At 43.0% G+C, this 12,125-nt stretch overlaps 1 pseudogene; it reads left to right on the forward strand.

The window, feature by feature from the left end:
- The window catches only part of LOC111957373 (dedicator of cytokinesis protein 10-like), a 130,436-nt pseudogene that overhangs the window by 24,991 nt on the left and 93,320 nt on the right, over window positions 1-12,125 (forward strand).

The following is a 12,125-nucleotide window of genomic DNA, read 5'->3' on the forward strand; positions in this document are numbered from 1 at the left end:
GGGAGAGAGACAGAGTTAGAGACAGAGAGAGACAAGGATAGGGAGGGGGGAGAGAGATGGAGAGAGGGAAGGAAAGGGGGAGAGAGAGAGAGACGGCGACGGGGAGAGAACTTCACAAATGCAAATGATGACGACCAGCGTGAACAAAATGTTGCGTACATTTCCCCTATTGTATTGTCACTATGAAGAGGTGGATCTCGACTGTGACCCAAATGGCACCCCATTCCCTTTATAGTGCACTAGTTTGGGGTGGTACCCTATAGGCCCTGGTCCATAGCAATGCACTATAGGGAATCGGGTGCCATTTGGGACGCAAATACAGACTGTGTGTGCGTGTGCACCTGTTTTCATGCTCTTATGGCGACAAGTAATGTTTGATGGCGAGGCTGAAGCGAAAGACTTGCAGCACATGCTGGCTAGGAGGAAGTGATCAAATTAGCCACCCGTAGTCTCACTCACATCCTACTGTAGCAGCATCACTGCATACGGAAACACACCAGACACCACACCGTCACAGCGTACAGAAGACGGTGTGTGTGTGAGAGAGAGAGCGAGCGAGCTGGACGAAAGAGAATGGCTTTTTTAAGTATGTGCTCGCAGAAATGTGTTATTGCCTTGTGGGAAGTAAATATGCTTTGAGCGTCTTTAATAATAAATGTAATGATTGTCAGTGGAGCTGTGTTGAAGTGATACATAATAATACAGCCACTGCTCCGGTGGAAAGACGATGAGAATCCACAGAACCACAGAGAACACATACTGCTGAGAGTACAGAGATTGGAGGGCACTAGAACCGTCCGCAGCACCCGGCCTCACCGTACTACAATCGGAAGTCAAATGTCTACTGCTTGCTGACGATCTGGTGCTTCTGGCCCCAGCACCTAGATCTTCTGCACAGATTCTGTCAGACCTGGGCCCTGACAGGAAATCTCAGTAAGACAAAAATAATGGTGTTCCAAAAAAGGTCCAATTCCCAGCACCACAAATACAAATTCCATCTAGACACCCTTGTCCTAGAGCACATAAAAAACGACACATACCTCGGCCGAAACATCAGCGCCACAGGTAACTTCCACAAAGCTGCGAACGATCTGAGAGACAAGGCAAGAAGGGCCTTCTATGCCATCAAAAGGAACATAAAATTCGACATACCAATTAGGATCTGGTATAAAAATACTTGAATTAGATATAGAACCCATTCCCCTTTTATGGTTGTGAAGTCTGGGGTCCGCTCACCAACTGGGACAAACAAAATGGTACAAACACCAAATTGAGACTCTGCATGCAGAATTCTGCAAAAATATCCTCTGTGTATAACGTAAAACACCAAATAATGCACGCAGAGCAGAATTAGGCCAATACCCACTAATGATCAAAATCCAGAAAAGAGCCGTTAAATTCTACAACCACTTAAAAGGAAGCAATTCCCAAACCTTCCATAACAAAGCCATCACCTACAGAGAGATAAACCTGGAGAAGAGTCCTCTAAGCAAGCTGGTTCTGGGGCTCTGTTCACAAACACAAACAGACCCCACAGAGCCCCAGGACAGCAACACATTTAGACCCAACCAAATCATTAGGGGGAAAAAAGATAATTACTTGACACATTGGAAAGAATTGACCAAAAAACAGAGCACACTGGAATGCTATTTGGCCCTAAACAGAGAGTACACAGTTGCAGAATACCTGACCACTGTGACTGACCCAAACTTAAGGAAATATTTGTCTATGTACATACATAGCCTTGCTATTGAGAAAGCCCGCCTAAGGTAGACCAGTCTCTCAAGAGAAGACAGGCTATGTGCACACTGTCCACAAAATGAGGTGGAAACTGAGCTGTACTTCCTAACCTCCTGCCAAATGTATGACCATATTAGAGACACATATTTCCCTCCGATTACACAGACCCACAAAGAATTAGAAAACAATCAAATTTTGCTAAACTCTGATATCTACTGGGTGAAATACGACAGTGTGCCATCACAGCAGCAAGATTTGTGACCTGTTGCCACAAGAAAAGGGCAACCAGTGAAGAACAAACACCAATGTAAATACAACMTATATTTATGTTTATTTATTTTCCCTTTCATACTTTAACTATTTTCACATCATTACAACACTGTATATATACATAATATGACATTTGAAATGTCTTTATTCTTTTGGAACTAATGTTTACTGTTCATTTTTTGTTTATTTAGCTTTTGTTTATGATCTATTTCACTTGCTTTGGCAATGTAAACATATGTTTCCCATGCCATTAAAGCCCTTAAATTGAAAATTGATTTGAAATTGAATTAAGTGGAGAGGGAGTGGAGAGAGAAAGAGAGAGAGAGAGTGCGGGAGCGAGCGTGTCTGTGTGTGTTTACGCGTGAGAGAGAGTGTGCTTGTGCGCAGCTGAGCTCGCGTATGTGCGTTTTGTGTGCACGTGAGAGACCGAGAGAAGAGAGGGAGGGAGGGAGAGAAAGCAAGTCTGTAACTCAAGCCCGTGGGACAGAATGTTAATTCAATTCTTCCCATGGTTTGAATCATCTAATCATGGATTCAATATTGTAACTCTTTCAGCTTATGGGGCTCCAAGACGACCTGTGTGAAGCAAGCTAGGGCTGCAGAGTCTGCCTCCCTCAAAAAAAAAWATATTTTTGCAAGGCACGAAAAAACGAGCTTAGAGCTACCACCTCACTTCCTGTGTTGACTCTGTCACCGCTGGATCAGCTACATAAACACCAAGGCCGTGTCCCGAATGGCACCCTTTCCCCTGCGGACCCTGGTCAAAAGTAGTGCACTGTGACGGGAATAGGGTGCCATTTGGGACACACCCTTAATGCTGCAGAGGGAGGCAGACTCTGCAGCCCTGGCTTGCGTCACGTTGGGTTGTATGAGGCCTGCTACTCGTGTAAAACAAAGCTGTGCATTGCCTGTACATTACCTTTACTGTACCTTGGATCTACTGATTTCAATGGAGAGAGATGTGTGTGTGTGACTACTGTAGAGCTGTATAAGTTCCACGTTGTGACCGAGAGGGGATATCAAGCATCAACTGCCCATGCCAAGACACACACACACACACAAATCTATTTTTGTTGATTGAGGACCTTTTTGCTGAGGAATGCGATTTGTTTTTCATGTGTGTGTTTTCTATTGTTTTTTGTATTCTCTTGGTATTTTTTATTTTCCGGTGTATTTCCTATGTGTAATGTGTTGTGTAGTTGTAAGATGCAGGGCTCCCTTGCAAAAGAGACCATGGTCTCAATGGTCTCAATCCCTGTTAAAATAAAGGTCAAATAAATACATGAAATAACACACACACACACACACACAGTCATGTACAGTATACAGACAGAATCAACTGTCTGTTATTCACAGACATTAACAGAACCTCTCTCCCCTCCTCCTCTTTCTCCTCCTCTGTTCCAGGCCTGCAAGTACTACAACTCCCAACTACACGTGGTCCATTACAAGTATGATGAGTACGCAGGAGATTACAGGCTACTTCCCAGGTACAGAATAGTCTATGAAAGTTACAACATTCCGGCAACTTTCCCAAAATTCCCAGGTTTTCCATACATTTTGTGAAAGTTACCAGAATTTTGCAGCCCTTGTCTATGATCACACTTATGTATTCAGTACATTTACATGGGTACATGGGTTTAGTTACAAAGCAGTGTTTACATATTTGAATTGTTCCGCGTCAGAAAACAGTACTTCGCCACTTCATGTACTTCTAAGTGTCATGACGGTATTGAGTTTGACAGGGCCCACTCCGGGGCTTAACGGTTTTGACAGAGTCTTTGTCAGGAACGCATTCCAGACTTTCCAAAGGCGTACTTTGCGTAAACACGAGGAAAGACGCAGCTGAGAACCTCAGCTAGACCATAAGATCCAGGGGTTGTATCCTTAATGGAACCCTATTCCCTATTTAGTGCACTACTTTTGACCAGAGTTCACTAAACAGGGAATAGGGTGCCATTTGAGCTGCGGTGGTCTGCGGGTTACACAGCGGGCCTCTCGGAAAAATAGTTCTCTGTGATGTCAACAATGGGAACAAAAAACAAAACGACGGACATCGGTGGGCTGTGTTGTTGAGTGGCGAGCTGCGCTGTCCAGCAGCAGCGATGTCAGGGTGTGTGTGTCGGTCACTCAACCCCAGGGAGACCAAACATCACAGCAGAGCCTCTTTGATTTCTGACCCCTCTCCAGACCACCGGAATGTTCTCCTGGTCTCCCATGGGTTGGTTATGTTGCAGTCCTCTAGTTCAGTTCCCATGACCTTTCTGAGTTTGTTGAATTTAAAATTAGTTTTAAGTTCAACATCATACTCTGTACATCAACTCTAAAAACTGATCCATATTCTACTTTTGATACGGTGTGGTTTAACATCAATAGATGTCAAGAGACTGAGTGTACGGGCTCCTATGGAGGTTAGATCCACGTGATATGAGTTCTCTCTCTGAATCAGCACCTCTGTCTTTCCCTGGAGTTTGCAGCAGGTCTAGGATCAGTATGGGAGGTACCGCTAGCCTTGGTGAGATACCCCGTACACACAGTTAGCATCAGATCTAGGATCAGTTCGGGCTCCTCATACTATATCTCTGTGATCCAGTTGACAGACTGGCAGCTCAGTTCGCTCTGAGCTGGTAATCTTCACGAGCGGTGTCTCTCCAGAAATCACATAGAAGAGCCTCGAAGTCTGACATGTTGCAAGGCTATTCTAACTGTTAGGTCCAAACACAGGGGTGTCCCTGAAGATTCCCTAAAAAATGTTTAGCCTCTTGGAGACACTTTTAAAAAGAGGCCATGAATAGTTTTTAGCTGAGACTAGTTGCAGTGCTTGGTCTGCTATCCTTATAAAAGAGGGAAGCCTTTGTGTCTCCAGCTCAGAGCACATGCACAAACACAGGGCGGCTCATGAACGCACTGGAGCGAGGGCAAGTCTTTGTTGGGTCCTTTTCGGGAGGAGATGGATAGGACTCGGCCACACAAGTCGGGGCTCAGCTCAGACACCCAGCCATAGAGATGGAAAAGAGAGAACACTCCCTTATCTGTGCTACGATGATCCCTCCAATCCCCCCCTTTAACCCATTTAAAATGGAGAAAGCCCTCAATGGCTCTGCCATGCTATAACAAGCTTTGTAGCAAGTCTGCCCTCTATCCAACTCCATGCACCCAGCACCTCTACAGTAAAACTTACCGTATGCTTCCCATTCGAAAGAGTTTGCGCATATACAGTGGGGAGAACAAGTATTTGATACACTGCCGATTTTGCAGGTTTTCCTACTTACAAAGCATGTAGAGGTCTGTAATTTTTATCATAGGTACACTTCAACTGTGAGAGACGGAATCTAAAACAAAAATCCAGGAAATCACATTGTATGATTTTTAAGGAAATTATTTGCATTTTATTGCATGACATAAGTATTTGATACTACAAGTAGAATTCCGGCTTCACAGACGTGTTAGTTTTTTTTAGAAGCTGCTGTTCTCCACTCATTACCTGTATTAATTGCACTGTTTGAACTGTTCTGTATAAAAGATCACTTGTACAACACACTCTCAATAACGATAGCTCAATCCTCCAGATGGCAGAGAGAGTGTTGTAATGGAATCAGGGATAAAATTGGTAGACCTGCACAAGCTGGGATTGGGGCTTACAGAATAGGCAGCAGCTTTGGTGAGAAGGACAACTGTTGGGCGCAATTATATAGAAAATGGGAAGAAGTTGAAGTTGACCGGTAATCATCTCGTTGGGTCATGAAGATTTGTGGGACATCAATGATCAGAGGAGGTGAGGGATTAGCCAGAATAACGCAGACTGGTAATGCTGAAGAGAGTGGGACCAAGTCTTCAAAGAGAAACCATTATTGTAACACACGCGTCATAGGAATTAAAGTCTAGCGCGCAGTCCCACTGTAGCCAGGGCATGTCCAGGCCGTCTGAAGTTTGCCATGACCCATCTTGGATGATCCAGAGGAGGAATGAGGGTAGAAAGGTCATGTGGGTCTGTGAGACAAAAATGAGCTTTTTGGTCTAAAACTCCACTCGCCGTGTTTGGAGGAGAAGAAGGATGATACACTCTAAGAACACCTCACAACCGTGAAGCATGGAGGTGGAAACATCATTCTTTGGGGATGCTTTTCTGCAAGGGGACAGGACGACTGCACTATTGAGGGGAGGATGGGTGGGCATGTATCGCGAGATCTTGGCCAAACACTCCTTTCCCTCAGTAAGAGCATTGAAGAGGGTGTGGGGGTCTTCCAGAAGACAACGACCCGAAACACACAGCAGGCAACTAAGGAGTGGCTCTGTAAGAAGCATCTCAAGGTCTTGGAGTGGCCTAGCCAGTCTCCAAGACCTGAACCCAATAGAATATCTTGAGGGAGCTGAAAGTCGGTATTGCCCAGCGACAGCCCCGAAACCTGAGGATCTGGAGAAGGTCTGTATTGGAGGATGGGGCAAATCCCTGCTGCAGTGGTGTGCAAACCTGGTCAAGAACTACAGGAAACGTATGATTCTGTATTGCAAACAAGGTTTCTGTACCAAATATTAGTTCTGCTTTCTGATGTTATCAATACTTATGTCATGCCAATAAAATGCAAAAATTACTTAAAAATCAATACATGTGATTTCCTGGATTTTTGTTTAGATATCGTCTCTCACAGTTAGGGTTATTGATAAAAATTACAGACCTCTACATGCTTTGTAAGTAGGAAAACCTGCAAAATCGGCAGTGTATCAAATACTTGTTCTCCCCACTGTATTAGACCACATTTTTTACGTTTTGGTGTTCGGCAGCATTCAGCTGGGTTTTTTCCCGGCTGTTCGAGCACACACATTTTTTTCTTGAGGCTTGTCCAAGTTCGGCAGCCAAAGTTTACACCCCTTCGTCAGTGATTGGCCAAAAGTAGGTGTCTGTTGTCATTCAATGACAGACGACTAGTTTTCATGCACATTTCACTCGAGAAATACTGCACCGAACATCTTAGTTACGTCTGCGTGACTAAGACTTCCTCTGTAAAAACATCAACATTAAATACAGATCTCTTGATTTATCTTAGGTTCGTTCTGACTATTTTGAGGAAGTGTACTTGTTGCTATGGCGTCTCAACAGAGGGATAAACAGTAATATTGCCGCTTTTTTCTAGTTTTTCAAGCAAAGGTATTTTAAGAGAGTATGCAAGCACAAATGTTCACTACGCCTAGCCGTGGTGACCTGGCCAGAAAAATATCTGGGCTCGAGTTAGCCCATGCCTGTGCAGTTAAGCAGGCCCTACTACTACAATACACTGCTGGACTGTTCTGTGGCTATCACAGTACATGTATCAACACTAGAGTTGAGCTTGAACGTCATAACTGAAGTGTGGTACATCTACGATATGATGATAGGGGACATAGAGAGAGGACATCCTCCCTTGGCTGCGTTCCATAGGGCACCCTGTTCCCTACATAGTGCACTACTTCTGACCAGAACCCTATGGGCCCTGTTCAAAAGTAGTACGCTATGTAGTAGGTAATAGGGGGCCATTTGGAACGCAACCCTTCTCTCTCTCTCTGCCTGGAGGCTTTTTAAGTGTAGTCCTCTCCCTCTTGACATCCCTAATGGAAGAGGCAGACCTGTAGGATAAAACAGCGCTCCTCGAAGTGAACGAGTCAAACGAGGATACATCCTGATCATATTTCACTCTGACTGTCTGTGAGGGAGATGAGAGGGGGGGGGGGGGTGGAGGGAAGGGGAGCGGAGGGAAGGGGAGAGGGAGAGAGGCAGAATGAGGTGAGTAGAGGAGGGGAGGGTGGGAAGTAGACTAGAACAGGCGGGACACTTCATCCAGGGGGGGGGGGGGKGKATATCAAATAAATTAATGCCTGTATTGCAAGAATCAAGATTTTGTTATTTTCCGTTTTTATGAGCGTTTATGTCCGCTTGTTCTCGCGTTGTGTTTTTGGTCTTGTCTCTTTCGCTCCTCTGTGCTGTGTGCACCTCCCCATTTACATCAGAGATCTATATATAATGAAGAGATGCACATCTCAGCACTAACAATGGGGGTTGTTGTCCCAAATGTGAGAAGGCAGGCAACAAGCTTAGGTCCAAAATAAACCCATAAAAAGGCATTGGGCTTATTTTGGACAGATTCACTCTCACTTCGCCTCTCCCTCTATGGTTTACACACACCAAGCACCCCCCCCCCCGCCTCTCACGCCAACAAAATTCAGAGATCACATCTTCTTCCTCTCTGAAAAGTGGTTTCTACTCGCTATTTGCATTTGAGGTTTGGTCCAACAGAATGGACACCAAAACACATTGAGACATTATTTTACTGTAAGTTTTTCTAACAATATATTTTATGTCTCAACTACTCAAATTGCACGCAGACACTACTAAAACGTATCAATGAACATTGATTCTGGAAAAAAGAAATGCTCCGTTTGTCACGGCGGCATAAGGGTACCACGTATCGCTAGCAGCATTTTAGCCAAAGACTATTATACTAGCTGTGCAATAAATGTGTAATAAGCATAAAACACAAGTATATAAGGAATTGGCAACTCGTTCTAGAAATAAGATAGGCCACTTGATTTTAACATCTGAACAAAGTGGACAGGCTAACATGCTTTTCAAACAGTTGGAGACAGACCGAAGGGTGTGTTCATAACAATTGAACTGTTCAACCTTGTTAGCTAGCAAATAGAATCCAAGTTGGCTAAACTTTAAATATAAAGATTAGTTGGCTAATCACACAGCACGTGTGCTTGAGAGATTGTTGATCTGTGTTGATTTTCTATAGCTTAATGCCTCTGCTATAAGAAGTTAGTCATTATTAGTGAATTAGTGCACTATGCATGGTTCTAGTTAAGTTTGTAACAAAAAGGGCATTTTCATAGACAGACTTGAAAGCCAGATCAGTGATTATTGCAAAAGAAATCGATATATATATATCGTGAATCGCCCATAAGTTTATAAAAAATCAAGATATGATTTTTAGGCCCTATCACCCTAGAGGCAGACAGACAGAGCGAGCGAGAACTCACAGCTTTGGACAGGGAGGATGTGGAGCTCCTCCCTCCCTCCCTCCCTCCTTCCTTCTCCCTCCCCTTTCTCTCCTCCAAACAGACAAATGATGGCAGAAGACAGTCTGCAGTCAGTCAGGCCTCATTCTCTCTTTCTTTATTCCTCTCCCTGTCTGTCTCTTTCTTGTTCTCTGTCTCTATCTCATCTCTTCCCTTTCTCTCTCTCTCTCCCACTCTCTCTTTCTCTCTCCCCTCACTCCCTTTTTTCCCTTTCTGTGCGGCTCTATTCCGTGGTACAGTCTAGGCACAGTGTATTGCCAGCAGAGACAAAGTAGCTACACATTAGTCAGAGCACTGTCTGGTGATGCCTGTTAGTGAATTCTTATTCGAGGGGAGAAGTGCAACTGAAGCACAAATGTGACCGACCGACCGTCTTATGTAGCAACATTTGAATTTTGTGTTTTTTACATTGGATAAAAGTAGAGACTCAGAGCTAAAAAAATTGTACTGTATATCATACACTGCAGTTGAGGAACAATGGGAAAGTAATTCTGCTTTGAAAGTTGATAAACCCCACTTTTGAGAAAATGGCCCTTGAATGTTTTGGTACACCTACTGGAGAGCTCTTTTTTTGTCAACACCCGTTCAACATCGTTCACACCCTCTTAAGCCTTAACCCCACTCATCTCTTTAAGGATTCACATGTGAGGCCATGTGCTAAACAGAGTGAGTAGTTTAGTAAACAACCAAAGATTTCAAGACTAAAAGTGGTTAAAGTAGAAGCCTACAATAAGGGAAAACTCCAGGTAAAAATACACTAGTCCTTGGCTTATATCCTAATCTGACTTTGGTGCAGGTCATGTTGTTCTTCACATTACTGTCTCTGGTAAACACACACGATATGAAATACAATCAAAGTTTATTTGTCACATGCACAGGATACAGAAGGTGTAAACGGTACAGTGAAATGGTTACTTGCATAGTCTCAATATCAAAAATAGAAAGTGTCCAGATAAAATATTTTATAACTATTAGATGATTCTTACCCGACACACTTGTCTAAATTGATGGGTCATATGAAGGAAATGCTATAACCACCACCCAGCCACAACTAGCTAAGTGGATGGGTCACTATTGTCTAGATACATAAAATACAATAGATGGCCGTAATCACCCCCAGACACACCTGGCTAATTTGATGGGTCATGTAATCATCTGGCGAAGTGGAGTCTTTTGTTTAGATATGTAGCTAGTTAGCTAAACAATGAACCGGCATAATCCCAACTCATACTACTACCAATACAAACATTGTCATAGCTGTAGTATGAATCTGCARGTAGCTAATGCTAACTAGGTTCAATGTTAGCTAGCTAAAACTAGCAATGCAAATGGATATCTGATTTGAATAATATTAATACACAGATCATACGCATAATGTCAGCTAGCAAGCTAACATTAGCTATCTATTTTATTTATTTTATTTTATTTCACCTTTATTTAACCAGGTAGGCTAGTTGCAAACAAGTTCTCATTTACAACTGTGACCTGGCCAAGATAAAGCAAAGCAGTGCGACACAAACAACAACACAGAGTTACACATGGAATAAACAAATATACAGTCAATAATACAATAGAAAAAGTCTATATACAGTGTGTGCAAATAAGGGAGGTAAGGCAATAAATAGGCCATAGTGGCAAAATAATTACAATATAGCAATTAAACACTGGAGTGATAGATGCAGAAGATGAATGTGCAAGTAGAGATACTGGGAGATCTATAGATCTAGCTAACAGTAAGCTTGAACTTGCAATAAAAAAATAACTTTCTGAGAAAATTAGAAACATATAAGAAGAAGGATTACTTTATCCTATCCTAGGTATTCCTTAAAGAGGTGGGGTTTCAGGTGTCTCCGGAAGGTGGTGATTGACTCCGCTGACCTGGCGTCGTGAGGGAGTTTGTTCCACCATTGGGGTAGTGCAGAAAGTAGCCCATCACTTTTTCCAACAGATCTGTCTATAGCGCCTGCTAAATTCAGGGCTTCAATTTTGTTGAGAAAAGTAGCAAAAGATTTGTAGTTCTTGATGGTTAACTTTATATCTTTCAAAAACGGTGCAGTAGAAAGGACTATCAACACATACTGAGCAGCTCACGTTATAGACAGAAGCATGCTACATGGCAGACCAATCCAAACTCATCTCTCGGCAAGTCCAGCCCATACATTATCTCAGCCAATCATGGCTAGCGGGAAGTTTGCCTGCTTTTTCCGTGGCTAAACCAACTAAGCTCGTAATTTAACAATTTTATTTGTATTTACGGATGGAATACACGTCTCTTATTAAGACACATGAAAGTTCACATGTTCCAGAAGGCATTTCTGCAAAAAAGCTAATTTGATAAAAATGTATGTTTACGTTCAAATGCCTCTCCTGTGAAGTAGTGACGTGCGACATTCACCTAGTTTCTTGAAACGAGTCACAAATAGTCTGATGCCTAGCAGAAATTGCAATAAGAAGCATTTTAGATCTGCATTTACAAAACGCAGCAAGAGACTTGTTATGCAGAATTCTGCGTTAACTCAACCCTTATGTTTAACTTGCTAGTTATCTAAGTAAGTGGCTGAATTAATAAGGTGACAGGGCATCCTATTGTGTTGTCTTTTCAAACAAAGCAGAAAGCTAAAGCCCTTTGGATGAGTTATCTGTATAGCTGCCAGTGCTATCTTGATTTCCTTGCGTTTTTTTCTCCTCCTCGTTCTTGGCCCATCTGCTCCTCCCCCATCTTCACCGAGCAGAGCAGGCAGGCCCATTGCCCTAGCGACTCTAGACTCCACACAGACACAACTGTACACATGCTGCTCCAGAGCCAGCACTGTTCTTCCTTAAGACAAGCATGCATCAAAACATTGTTCACTTGCATAATGTCTCTCATTCACATTCGCTTGTAAATGTCCAAACTCACCAAAACGACATTCTGTATATCCTACCTATATACAGTGGGGAGAACAAGTATTTGATACACTGCCGATTTTGCAGGTTTTCCTACTTACAAAGCATGTAGAGGTCTGTAATTTTTATCATAGGTACACTTCAACTGTGAGAGACGGAATCTAAAACAAAAATCC

The sequence above is a fragment of the Salvelinus sp. IW2-2015 genome, linkage group LG4p, assembly GCF_002910315.2.
Source record: "Salvelinus sp. IW2-2015 linkage group LG4p, ASM291031v2, whole genome shotgun sequence".
NCBI classification, from domain to species: Eukaryota; Metazoa; Chordata; class Actinopteri; order Salmoniformes; family Salmonidae; genus Salvelinus; species Salvelinus sp. IW2-2015.